The sequence below is a fragment of the Schistocerca nitens genome, chromosome 6, assembly GCF_023898315.1.
Source record: "Schistocerca nitens isolate TAMUIC-IGC-003100 chromosome 6, iqSchNite1.1, whole genome shotgun sequence".
Taxonomy (NCBI): Eukaryota; Metazoa; Arthropoda; class Insecta; order Orthoptera; family Acrididae; genus Schistocerca; species Schistocerca nitens.
This window is the reverse complement of record NC_064619.1, coordinates 198,065,562-198,079,773: the sequence shown is the minus strand read 5'-3', so window position 1 is coordinate 198,079,773 and position 14,212 is coordinate 198,065,562. Positions and strand designations below refer to the sequence as shown.

At 39.1% G+C, this 14,212-nt stretch overlaps 1 protein-coding gene across 1 annotated transcript in view; it reads right to left on the bottom strand.

The window, feature by feature from the left end:
* The window catches only part of LOC126263192 (aromatic-L-amino-acid decarboxylase-like), a 188,437-nt gene that overhangs the window by 17,979 nt on the left and 156,246 nt on the right, over window positions 1–14,212 (bottom strand). The gene's annotated exons all lie outside the window — the stretch shown is intronic.

Below are 14,212 nucleotides of genomic sequence, written 5' to 3'. Positions count from 1 at the left end.
AAACATTCAGTCATCAACACAAAATGCTGGGTGGTTTTCAACCAAACCTGCAGCAGCCACCATGGTACTATGTGGTGCCAACCTCATTTCCAGAGGCACCGATGCAAAACAGTGCTACCATTGCCAGAGTGTCTGTGGTCTATCCATCCGTGAGCACCATTCATTCACTGCTGCCTATGGTCTCACTTACTTCAGACTTTATCCATTCTCGAGCACCCTGTGCTCATCAGCACCTATGGCTTTACAGACTTTATCCATCCTTGAGCAACCTACTGTCACCACCAACCATAGCCTCAAAGACTCTGTCCATGTAAGAACATCCCAGTGCAATTGTCAGTGACTGACCTTCAGCCTGAGCCAAGTAGTACAACTTACATCTCTAGAAATCTGTTGTATTCTGTTCATTGGAATTAATACACAAATAATTTTTCTTTGCTAACTGGATATTTCAATCATAGTGCATTCTCACCCTTGATCATGAGCACTACAGTTTTTGGTCCTAAATCAAAAGAATAAAATGGTCAAAAAATAGATGTAGTCAACAGATCACATTTTTTTTCATACATAAAATATTAATTTCATTGAGTCACTATGAAAAATGTGCCTGTGGAAGGTTTGAGAAGATATTCAGTTTTTATTTTGTTGCATGAAAGTATTAAAAAAGTTGTTAAGTACCTAGTATGACTGTAGTTGGTGTTTAGCATTAAAACAAAATAACAGACCATTAGAATGATTATTTGTTAGAGAAAAACTCATTCCCTGAAAAAAGAAAAATGTCTATGAACTAGTTGTAAATGCATTGACTAAAGACAGAACATTTTTGTTCCTATGGTGGAGTTTAGGGGGCTCAAAAATTCTGGCAGCTTTAGTGTTAACTACTGTGTGTAGGAAGTATTATGATAGCAATGTGATGTGACCAGACTTATGTGGATTCCTCAGTCTTCTCACAGGAGACAGAATTTTCAGGGAGAATCATGGGAAAACACAGCATGAAATGTGGCAATTTGATAAGCATGAATGCCCATGTGCTAGCTTGTGTGACTTTTGATATGTAGTGCCAGTAAATAAGAGTAATCAATTACTGTAGAAGCAAACATAGTTGCTGTATGAGCAATGAAAAGAAAGTTAAAACAAGTTTATTTTAAGCGGGTTGAATCAGAATTCAGCTTGATATGAGGAAATCCAGCAAGGGTTGTGGGCTGGCAGTGCCAAAGGCTTCCAAAATGAGCCAAGTTGAGTGTCATAAAGTGGCTTGCATGACCACAAGGAAGACAAAAGGACAAATTATTGAGGAAAAGAGTACTCAAAGAGTAATAATGAATGTGATCTTTCTGGTAAATGAGCTCACAGTCAGATAACACAACCAAAGCACTGCTGAAGTATGACATGAAACAGAAGCAGAGATCAGTAACAACACGTATTATTGTGATAATGAATAAAAGAAAACGCATGGTAAATAAACTAATTCTTCAGGTTAAGTTTCTCTGTATCAGTGTATTAGATAGAGGGTGGAAAATGTGGAGCATTCGGGTAATGTGGCAGGTGAGTTACAGACAGTGAAACCACAAGCAACAGTGATATGTTAAGCTACTCATATAAATGTAGTAAGTAAATTAAACTGAGTAGAATTAAGAAAAACAGAAAATCATGAGGAACTAAAAGCAGACACAACAAGTATGTAAGGATAAAGCATGCCAGTAGGAAAAGGTAGTATTGAAAAGGTGGAAATTGCAGTGGGAGGACACTGTCTGTAGAATATGTAATATCAACATTACATGTGCCTAGTAAATTAAGAATGAAGAAGAAGATAATCATAAGATAAGATATCAGTCTGAGGAAAATCTGTGACTTTAGAAAAATAATTTGTGATCTTAGAAAAATAATTTAAACAGTCGTATGAAGTTCAGTCATCACTAAGGAAGTTAAGATGTACGAAAAAGGGGAAAGAAAGAAGAGACAGCTGGAGGAGAGTAATCCTTGCAGGAGAGTTATTGAAGTAGCATGAAAGGATTACATGGGTATTGTTTACCAATGGAGGTGGGTGGGAAATGTGGATTACCACATTTCACACCCATGTGATGTTCATGAACTCCCACTTTCCAGCTTAGCACAACTTTTAATGTGCGGTGACTGTAAGTAATAGTAATCGATTATTGTAGAAGCAAACATGGTTGTTGTAAGAGCACTGAAACAAAAATAACAGCAAGTTTAATTTAAGAGGGGTGAATCAAAATTCAGCTTGATATGAGGCTAGTCAGCATGGGTTGTGGTGTGGCAGTGCCAAGGGCTTCTGGAGTGACCTGAGTTGAGTATTGGTGTGGGGTTGCAATGAACATGCATGAGCCAGGAGGTGGAGGAATACAGCCATGGTAGAGATGAACAAAAATTGAAACACTGTATCTGTAGATTGACTCCACTTTGAGAAAGATGGGCTGGTCCTACCAGCACCCTCCAGCAAAGAAAAGATAGTTCTGTTGTTAAACAATTATGGTAAAGCAGGATGCATCAACAAAAATGAGATAAAATCATAGTTCCACAACTGAATAGCTAGAGAGTCAATGAGAGTTAGTTAAAATGATGCATGTTCAATTTTATGAAAAATATGGTGGCTCATGTCATAGCAGCATTGAAAGAGGGAAGGATGGCAGGAATGGCATTGTTAGGGACGTGGAGTTCTGGTGGCAAATGGGATGGATGGGCACCAGTGCTGCTAGCCCAAAGCTCATCAATAAGTTCTGTATTTTGCCCAAACATGACCAGTGTGCAGTCAGTTAGGCATATGTTGTGCAATTTTTTAATAGTGAATTAATAGTTTGCTGTGGACTGGGACAATCAGAGAGGCATAGACAAACAAAGTTCACATAGCAAAGCTTATTCTGAGCAACAATATGGAAGACACCAGAAATGGTAAGTCAGCTTCTGCACTTGCTCCCATTGCTGTACTTGCCATTTGTGGTCAAGCATTGATCAATGATGACCTCTTGGTTACAATCGCTACTAATGCAAGTTGTGGGATGTTAGTGGGGCTTGACTGGGAAGTTCGTTATCCAATATGATCCAGGTGTGTCATGACCAAGTGATTATTATTCATCGCTTCTCCTCTTGGGACACCAATGTTAATTCTTATTTTGTTTTCAGCCAACCAGGAGTAGCATGGCATTCTTCTTCAGGGCAAAGGCAATGATGAAATGTTACAATCATAGCAAACACTTATAACAAATTAATGGAAATTAATAGCTGAGAATATCAACTAAAATAATCAATTTTTGAAATACAGTGTAATTGGATTGATAAAAAATTTACTCACTGAGAGGTGGCAGGTGATTATACATATAAAGATATTTAGATTTGTAAGCTTTTGGAGCCAGTGGCTCCTTTTTCTGGAAGGATGGTTGAAGGGAAAGGAAGAGGGATGAAGGAAAATGACTGGTGGGATTTATGAAATGGGAAGAGTTTGGAAAAGTCACCAAGAACCCAGGGTCAGGGAACTTACCAGATGGGATGAAAAGGAAAGTCTTTCCTGGTGTTAGCCTAAGGATTTGAAGAGAGGCAGAGTTCAACATTGGCTTTGAGTTGAGTTTGATTGGTAGGATTGATGGTGAAAAAGCTTTTCCACTGTAGGGAGCAGGAGAAGGAGAGAAGGTCATTAACAAGTCCAGCATGATTAAATTTAGGAGTGGGGTAAAAGGTAAGGCCCTAGGGAAGAACTGCTACTTCTGTGGGACTAAGACTTTTGGAGGAAAGGTTGATGACTGTGTTTAGTTTCTGGATTGTGTGTGGTGGTGAGAGGGAGTTTCTGAGTATGTGGTAAATGTAGTAGGTCTGCGAGGCAGGGTTTGTCGGCTATGAGGGTACATGGAGAGGTTTGGAGGCAGATAGTGGTAGTCTAAGGAATATTTTGAGAGAGCATTGCACATGCTGCTCTGGTTCTAAACACTTCAATCCCACCCCTATTAACATTCCATAATTTCTTAACCTCAAGTCTTGCCTCACCATCATTCCCCAAGTTCCTCAACATGGAAGCTAACCTTACATCTTCAGAAATAACTACAATCCACCACCTAAAGAGTGATCCTGACTGTATAATCCTACCTGCAGACAAATGCTCCTCCAATGTGTTTTTGAACTGCAGAGATTACCTAGTGGAAGGAATCTGCTAGCTGTCAGATTCATTCACCTACAAACCCTGCAATAGTGACGAAATTCCAGAAATACAACAGGATCTCCCGTCTCTCCTCAAATCCTTAGGCCAATCCCAGAACCTTTCCCTGAGTCTGTCTCTCTCCTCACCTTAACACTCCCCACACTCCTACCTTCTACACGCTTTGTAGAGCCCCTAAACCTAACCATCCAGGATGATCCACTGTGGCCAGTTACGGTGCCCCCACTGAGAGACTCTGCTCTTATGGACTAACATCTTCAGCGTATTGCCCATAGCATACCCTCCTATATCAAAGACACCAACCTGTTCCTTTTTCAAACAGAACCCTGCTTGTCATTAATGATGCCACCTCCCTCTACACTAACATCCCTAATGCTCACTGTCTTGATACTACAGAACACCACCTTTCCCAATGCCTGACTTATTACAGACCAATAACTTTCCTACCTGGTCAGCATGACCAACCATATCCTCACTCACAATTACTCCATCTTTGAATGCATCACATAAAGTCTGATCCATGGTACAGCAAGCGATATCCACATGGCACCATCCTATGCCATCCTATTCAAGGGCCTTCTAGAGGAATGCTTCCCAATCACACAGAATCCCAAGTCCCTCACATGGTTCAGATTCAATGGTGATATCTTTGTTACTGGAGTAAGATGAGGACACCTATCCACATTCCTCCATAACCTCAACACCTTCTCCCCAATTTGTTTCAACTGGTCCCACTCATGAACCCAACACACTACTTTACTTGATGTTGATGTCCACCTCAAAAAATGCCTACCTATGTTCATATCAAACCTACCAACCACCAGCAATACTTCCACTTTGACAGTTGCCATACATTACATACCGAGTTCCATACAGCCCAGCCAATCATGCCCATTGCACCTGTAGTGATGAGCATTCCCAAATATACCAGTGGTCTCACAAAGGCTTTCACAGACCAAAATTACCCTCCCAACCTTGTACAGCAACAGATCTCCTATGCCTTGTATCTCCTGTCACCTCCCACATTTCCACCATCTGGCCACAAAGGAGCACTCCCCTCATGACTCAGGACCACCCAGAACTAGAACAACTGGAGCACATTCTCCAGCAGAGTTTTGTCTACCTCTCATCATGCCCTGAAATGAGGAATATCCTACCTACTATCCTTCCCATCCATCCCACAGTGGTATTCCACTGAACCTACACAATATCCTTGCCCCATCCCTACTCCAACCCTGCTCTCAACCCCTTGTCTCATTACTCATATTCCTGTTACAGATGTAAGACTTGTCCTATACTGCCTCCTACCATCATCTACTCCAGTAAGGTCACCTATCCCATCAAAGGCAGGGCTACCCATGAAAGCATCATGTGATCTACAAACTGAACTGTAACCACTGTGGCACATTCTACATGGGCATGACAACCAACAAGCTGTCTGTTTGCATAAATGGCCAACAACAAACTGTGGCCAAGAGACAGCTGGACCACCCAGTTGCTCAACAAGCTGCCAAATATGACTTATGTCACTTCAATGACTGCTTCACAGCCAGAATCACCTGCATTTATCCTACCAACACCAGCTTTTCTGAGTTGTGTAGGTGGGAACCTCGATACAATAGATCCTACATTCCTGTAACCCCCTGGCCTCATCTTGTGCTAGTCCCTGTCCTTCTCTCACATATCCCCTTCACTGCTCTGACTCCAGCACTTCATAGGTACACAGGTATGCTATTCCACCAACACACCCACTACTCCCTCTCCCTCACTTTCTCCCCACCCCCCCCCCTTCTCTACTTCTCTCCTTTTCTGTTCCCCCCTCTCCCCCCTAAGCCTCCTTAATGCACCTAGCAGTGCTATCTTGTTCCCACCACATTCTTGCACGCTTCCACAAGCAGCATTACACATTCCCCCACCCCTATCATGCTATCTCTTCCCCTCCCCACCCATGGCTCCTCCTTATCCCCATCACCCAGACTGCTTCTCCAATTAAGGACAACTGTCTTGGTGGCCATATGCAGTGATCATGTGTATGTGTGCGCTGTGCTAGCAAGAATGCATGCATGATTTACACATTAGAAGTAGCCCTTTTGGCTGAAAGCTCAAATGTTTAGCAGTCTTTTTGGTGTGCCTGTCTGCAGCTCAACATCTTCTTTATATGGTGAATAGCAATCTATCGTTTTCATAATATTGTTGTTAGTCCAGCCTGAATTTTCTATGGTTTGATTATAATGCTTAATTATATACATAAAAAATGCACTAGATATAATTTCTGGTCATCAATTACCTTCAGGAGGTCAAATTTTTAATTCCAGTAACAGACACACATGAAAGTGCATGTAACTAGACTCACCTGTTGCTAGGACAAGGGAAAACAAAGTTTTTGTTCTGCAGCACTTCTGATATCTGCCTTGCCTCACTGACTACTGCCTGGCAATAAAGTCATCAATTTCTTAACTGTCACACCCTATGCTCTTTACTGTCAAACTACATATTGAGATGGCTGATCAGCTGATTGCAAGAATAGCTCAAGGATGGTCCTATCAAGTCAGCATTAAATGTTAATACTTTGCTGTGACCAACATCACAGCCAGAAATATAACTACTTTTTAGTGACATGGTAATTTTTGTAATGTCTTTAAGGGCAGTATTCTTAAAGCTAATGCTTGTCAGTGACATAAACAGTGTTTACTGTTGTAAATATAATTTGGTAAGATGCTTTTTATTTTATTTTATTTTTTTTAAAATTATGGTGCTTGGCTACAGCCACCTAAGAATTATCATAAGCACCTAAGTGCACTATACATTTAATGTTTGGTGACAACATCTTAAGCATATTTACATTTAAAAGGATTTTTAAATGTAAATAAACTTAAGATTTTTTTTACTAACTCCACATGCACAATGGAAATTTCATCTGGGATCTGTGGAAGGTACATTTGCATATCTCTTCTTATTTTGTAAATATTTATTGTCTTTTCTTGTCTTCTGACATGTTCCAAATCCCCCAGGGTCTCCTCACTGTGGATCACGTGAAACAAAAAGTACACCTAATCTAATCATTAGTAAGTCAACTGTTAAGAAATAGTCCTTAAAGTTTTTAGCAAATAATTTCAATGTGATGTTATTTTTGTCACAGCTTTTTCCTGGGAATAAAATTTCATTGACATAACTTTTTTAATTTAATTCTTGTTTAACAAGTCTAAAGATTGCTTTATTTTGCTACAGTCTTTGACGATATCTTTTTTTGTCATTTTTAATGCACTAGATGATTTTACAACTCTGGTGATATGGTGTTTCTACCCTTGATTTCTACCCTTGATTATAGTCTCTTCTTTGAATTTGCTGGAGATTTCTCTTTTTTTACTGAACATGTTTTAGTTTTGGGTGTTATTCATCCCAAATTCTGCTTCTGGTTAGTTTTATCTGCATTCATTTTTGGGGAAAATAAGATTATAATTACTGTTTGAATATGTTTAAGCATGTGTTACATATTTCATTACTCAGTTTGCTTCATAAGCATCTTTTCAGTGTTCTTCCTGTGAGTTCTGTTTAAACATTAAGATTACATCCCATGGTTATGACTTAGTTATATAGATCTACATCTACATCTGTACTCCACAGTCACCTGATGGTGTTTGGTGGAGAGTAATTATGCTACCACTATCTGATCTCCTCTTCCCTGTTCCATTAGCAAAAGGCATGTGAGAAAAATTATTGTTAGTAAATCTCCATATAGCTCTAATTTCTCACATCTTCTCATTGTGGTCATTTCCCAAGTTCTATGTAAGAGGAAGTAATATGTTGTCTAGCTCTCTCCAGAATGTACTCTCTCGGAATTTCAATAGTAAACATTTCTGTGATGCATAATGCCTCTTTTGTATCACCTGACACTGGAGTTTGTTGAACATCTCCATAATGCTCTTGTGTCAGCTAAGAGATCCCATGTTGAAATGTGCCACTCTCTGTTGGATCTTCTCTGTCTCTTCTATTAATTCAACCTGGTAAGGGCCCCAGACTGATTCGTAGTACTCCAGAATCGGTCAAACAAGCCATTTCTTTTATGGTTGAATTATATATATGATAAACAATAATGGTCTTGTCACAATTTCTTGGGGTGCTCCTAAAATTACTTTTACATCTGTCAGTTTTATTGTGCTAAGAGTGACACATTGAGTTCTATCTGCAAGCAAGACTTGAATCCAGTATCAGATCTGTTCCAATACTCAGTAAGCTCATATTTACATCATTAAGTGACCTTATGGAACTATCTGAAACACCTTCCCGAAATCAGGGAGCACAGCATCAAGCTGAACACTCATGTCTACAGCACTCTGGATCTCATGGATGAACAGAGTGATCTGAGTTTTCCAGTATCTCTGTTTGCAGAATCCATGTTGATTTTTATAGATTTTTGTTCTCCAAATTGTCATAATATGTGATGACGGAACATGTTCCATAATTCTACAACAGACTGACATCAGAAATATAGGCCTCTAAATTATGTGCATCTGTCCTACAATCCTTCTTTAAAATGAGACTGACCTGCACTTTTTCCAGTCATTAGGTTCCCTTTGTTGCTCTAGCAACCTGCGATAAGTTTCTGTCAGAAGAGAAGAAAGTTCTTTCACACAATCTCTGTAGAATCTTTCAGGTGTCTCATCTAGTCCAGACACCTTTCCAGTGCTAAGTGATTGTAGTTGCTTTTCTATCCTATTACTACTGCCACTTTGAAATTCATGTGACGGAGTGTATGATGATCTTTGAGGGAGAGAGCTTCAGAAGACTGAATTCAGTATATCAGCCTTCTCTCTGTCAGCTTCTGTTTTGGTTCCAGTATGATCACAGAGTGATGGAATGGATGATTGATATCTGCTTACTGATTTTATGTAAGACCATAGCTTCTTGGGATGATGTTTGGCTTGTAGAATGCTCAACTGCACAGCCATCAGCGCCCATACAAAGTCCCAATTTTTACTCAGTTCAGTTTGTTACATTGTCCAATCTATCCACTGTCATGAATGATGATGAAATGATGAGGACAACACAAACACCCAGTCCCTGAGCAGAGAAAATCCCCAACCTGGCCAGGAATTGAACCCAGGACCCCTTGGTCCCAAGACAACAAAGCTAGCCACTAGACCATAGTTTCTTGGAAGTTTTCAGTTCGAGTGGTTGGCAAAAGTCATTGAATGTTTCTCTCATTGCGCACCTTATGCTCAGTTTCAATTCATTCAGCTATTGTTTGCCAGCTAGGTTTTGAGTTCTCTTAAATCTGTGACGAAGCTCTCTTTCTTTACATTGCAACTTTCTAATATGGCTACTAAACCACAGTGGGTCTTCCCCATTGCTTGAACCTTGCTCAAAACTATTTGTCAAAGGCATATTGAATGATGCTTTTGAATTTTATCCATTTGTCTTCCACACTGCCTTCAGCACTGAATATTTGATGTAGATTACTCAGATACTCTGTGATTTGTATCTTGTCACTCTTGCCAAACAACAATATTTTCCTAACTTTCTCAGTCATTGATGCTATCACAGCATGATGGTGACAGATGACACCCTCCACACTAACTGATCCAAAAAGTTCAGGTCTGTTTGTTGCTAGGATATCTAATATGCTACCCTCACTAGTTTGTTCCCCAACTATCTGCTTGAAGCAAGTTTTGGACAAGACATTCCGAATAATGTCACAAGAATCCTGGTCTCTGGCAACAGTTTTGATTGCATTACTCTCCCATTCAATAGTTGGCAAATTGAAGTCTCCTGATATTACAATATCATGGCCATGGAACTTGTTCACAAAATTCTACAAATTTTTTCTGAAGCACTGTGCAACTACAACTTCTGATGCAGTCAGTCTATAAATGCATCTGGTTATCACATTTGACCCACACCTTGATGCTTAATTTACTCATATTATTTTATATTTGAAATTCATAATAACCTCACTAGATATTACAGAGTTCTTTACTGAAATAAATATGCCAACACCAATGGTGTCTAACCTATCCTAATGGTATGCAACTAACTCTCTGTTCCTAATACTACCTGGGCATTATTATCTTTAATGCACAACACTAATTCTGGGACCTTACCATGATTGTTCCTACAGTTTACTAACATCATATTAACATTTCCTATTTTCGATCTGTGAGGAAGAACATGCTCTGAGAATAATGTGGCTGATATATCTCCAATTTTGGCAAGAAACATGTAATCCACTATCCTAGTTGCTGCTTCCTGTATGTATTGCTTGCCCTGATCTTTTGAGGGGCCCTACAATTCTCCAGCCAGTAACAGTCAAGAATCATCTGAGACTCTGGTTTAGAGCTTCCACTCTATTCCAGGCCAGAGGACTGTAACAGACTCTGGGTATGATGCTACAAAGTGGAGCTTAGCCTGTTCATTGTTGGCAACTTTTGTTTTAAATATTGGACAATCATGGCCAAATAAGTAATGGATCATCAGTTTTATGTATAAAGTCCTGCAAGTATTTGGATTTAGAAATACATAGTCAATATCCATTCCATTACAACTTCAATTCTCCTTGGGAGCTTTACTGTGTGAAACAATATAGAGCTTTCATTCATTAACACAATGTGTCAGTAAATCCAGTCATGAAGAGGGACTTTCAAGCTGAACAAAAACAACTCTGTACATACCCTAACATTAAAATCTCTACAAACAGTGAGTCTCTACATAATCTAATTAATATTGTCACTGGCAGTCTAATGAAACATAAAACATAGCCTCTTGGTTGATTGTAAACTATTAGTACTATTACCTAATGTATTTTCAGAGCCAGTGTTGTGGTACACCACTCAAGAGTTACTCAGTGGCTTTTGAGGTAATTTTTATAAAAATTCCTGTGAAGTTCCTCCAAAATTTCATAGTGTATCAGATGATAAAGGTAAAAAGAAACACAACTGTAGAGTTCTACAAAATTCTGTGCTTTGTACAATGCAAAAGAACTTTAGTGAAAAAACAACCATTACAAAAAGGGGTGTGTGTAGCATGTGACATACATCTGAACTTGGTTAAGCACGTCAAAACTATCAAATCACTGCAGAAATTTGTCCTCACTCTACTGGAAGATAATAAGTGTTAGCTAATATATAAAAAAAAATCTGTGATGCATACTGAAAGTGAGTGTGTCAGAACAGTTGTGACTGAAGTGCTCAATGATATCCATAAAAATTTCATTGCACCCCAAAGTGCTTCACACATGGCAAATCCTAGTGCAGATGCAACATTAACTGTGTCATCAAATTCATTCACTGACATAGGACAAGAAGTAGCTGTATCAAGAGTTCAAAGTAAGCATTACATTGAACTGAACATAATTAGTACATCTACTACAAGAACTATGGACCTGTGCCAGGCATCATTTGGAAACAAAAACAAGAGGAATTCAACACTGAAGAGAATTGAAGAGGGGATGAAATGTAATAAATGCTTCTGAAATAGCAGAAAAACAAAGGAATTTTGCTGGGTGACAGACACCTTTGAAGTATAACTGAAGAAATTAACAGAACACCAATAATAACGTATGTGCTTAGGTTCTATGAAACCTGGTGCTCACAGGAATTATCACACAATGAAGGTTTTAGAGCTGTTAATTACTTAAGAACAGCTTTACACTAACTGAATAGTATCAATATAATTGTTCTCAACATTCCCCACAGGTATGACCTAATTCAATCCTAGTGTGTTAATAAGGCAATAAGAACTACAAATAAGAATTATGCAGAAATCTGTAACAGTTTTCCAAATAATTACATGATAGGAGTACACAAATTTAAAAGAGAACTTCACACCAGTGTTGGATTTTATCTTAATTGGTGTGGAAAGCCACTCAATAATCTTAACTTGTAAGATAATAAGAAATTTGGGAAACTACGTGCTTTAAACAGTCTACACATTTGAGCTAATGGTTCATCACAACTCAAGAAAACACAATGAAAAAAGGTGAATACAGAGACTACCTTGTACAGATGGCTAATGGAAAGAAAGATACAGTGAAGTAATTTTTTAACGACTCCTTTTGTGCATGCACACAGGTCACCTTGGACAAACAGATCATGAGAAAATGTAATACAGCTGGCCCTCCAAAATTACCCGTCAACTTTGTTATGGCTTCTAACAATTAAAATCAGACCATATTTCACTGAAGCTTCAGAGATATTTAGTTCAACAAACTGATAGTGAACGTGTATGATCAAGAAGATATGGATTGTGGACATATTCTATGTTTCAATGAACAGCATGTTACTTGTGGTATAATAAAACTAGTGATAAATAACTTTGACTCAGAAACTTCATTTTCTTATAAAAACTAAAGAAAGAAGAGATACTGCTTTCTATCCCAAGTACAGCATCACATGGTGTGCAACTGATGTACACAGGTCTTTTTTAGTGCTATAGAACTACATGTACATAATTCTTGTTTATCTATTGTAACAGCATACAAGGGACCTTCAGGACATTTCATAGTCTGTTTTTGAAGCAAATAGATTCCCCACTAATGCATATTTTTGAACATGGGAGAGGCTTGATAGTACATGTGGACTACATAAAGAATCAGGCATTAGCTTAAATTTAATAAATGAAATGCGTGATGCCAAGCACTAGCTGTATCACATGATACAAGTTCAGATTAGTAATTTGCACTATGTTTGGCAACATAAGGAAAATACTACACTTAAAACTAGTAATATTTAATTAGAAGCTAAATACCAAAAATGACTTATTTGTAAATTTCACTTCCCACACAGAAATGTAAGTTATCAGATAGCTGTTATTTAAGCTAAAACCTTCCTACCCTTCCTAAAGTGGTATTCTGCCACCCAACCAACCTACACAATATCCTGGTCCATCCCTATGCTACTCCCACTCCCAAAACCTTGCCACTTTGGTCATATACCTGTGGACAATCCAATTGCAAGACCTGCCCAATTCACCCACCTAGTACAACGAACTCGTCTTGTCACAGGCTTATCCCACCCGACCAGAAGCAAAGTCACCTATGAAAGCAGCTGTCATATTCCAGCTCTCCTGCAATACCTGCACAGCATTTTATATAGACATGTGCACTAACCTGCTGTCCATCAGAATGAATGGCCACTGGCAAACTGTGGCCAAGAGCAGAGTTGACCACCCAGTGGCAGAACATACTACTGAGCACAACATGTTTGAGTTCAGTGGCTGGTTCACAACCCTTGCCATCTGGGTCCTCCAGAACCACCTTCTTTGAACCATACACATGGGTGTCACCCTTCCAATACATCCTTTGCTTCTATAATCCTCCTGAACTTAGTATTTGCTAATCCACTGCATCCACACCCTCTATGCTACAATATCCTACTCCTACGGCCTTTGACCCTTCGCAGTCCACAGCTTCAGCTGGCTCTTGTGCCCACGTGTTGCACACCTATCCCATACATCTGCTGCCTCCCCCTCTTGAATTCTTATCCCACACACTGGCTGCCTCCTTGTAAGCTGCCAGCTATCCCTCCTCAACCCCTCCTCCTGCTTCTCATCTCTTTCTCCCTCTGCACATACAAACAATGACAGCCCCTCTCCCCAGTCCACCTGCTGAACTGAAATCCCTACATTGTGTGTTTAGCTGCCCAATGCACAGGTGTACGAGGATGTGTGTGAGACTGAGCAAGTTGGTGCAAAGGTTAGCACATCGGACTAGCATTCAGGAGGATGGTGCTTGAAACCTGCATCTGGCGATCCTGAGTTGTTTTCTTCTTTGTCTTTTCTCTGTGCCTGTTGATGAATTATCACTTGTACTATTTGGTGCGTGGTCTCTTGTGATCCAAAATTATTTAGTTAATTATATTTTGTAAATAGTAGTTATTTCCATTCTTATCTTTGTTTGAAAGATAAAAATCTGAATGTAAATTAATGCCTCATTTACATTCTTGTTTCTACAAGCACTTACAGATTTAGAAATATACATCAAAAATAAATAAATAAAAAAAATATTCCCTAACCTTTAGGTCCTTGGACTGAACACTAATTTTAATGTATTTAGAT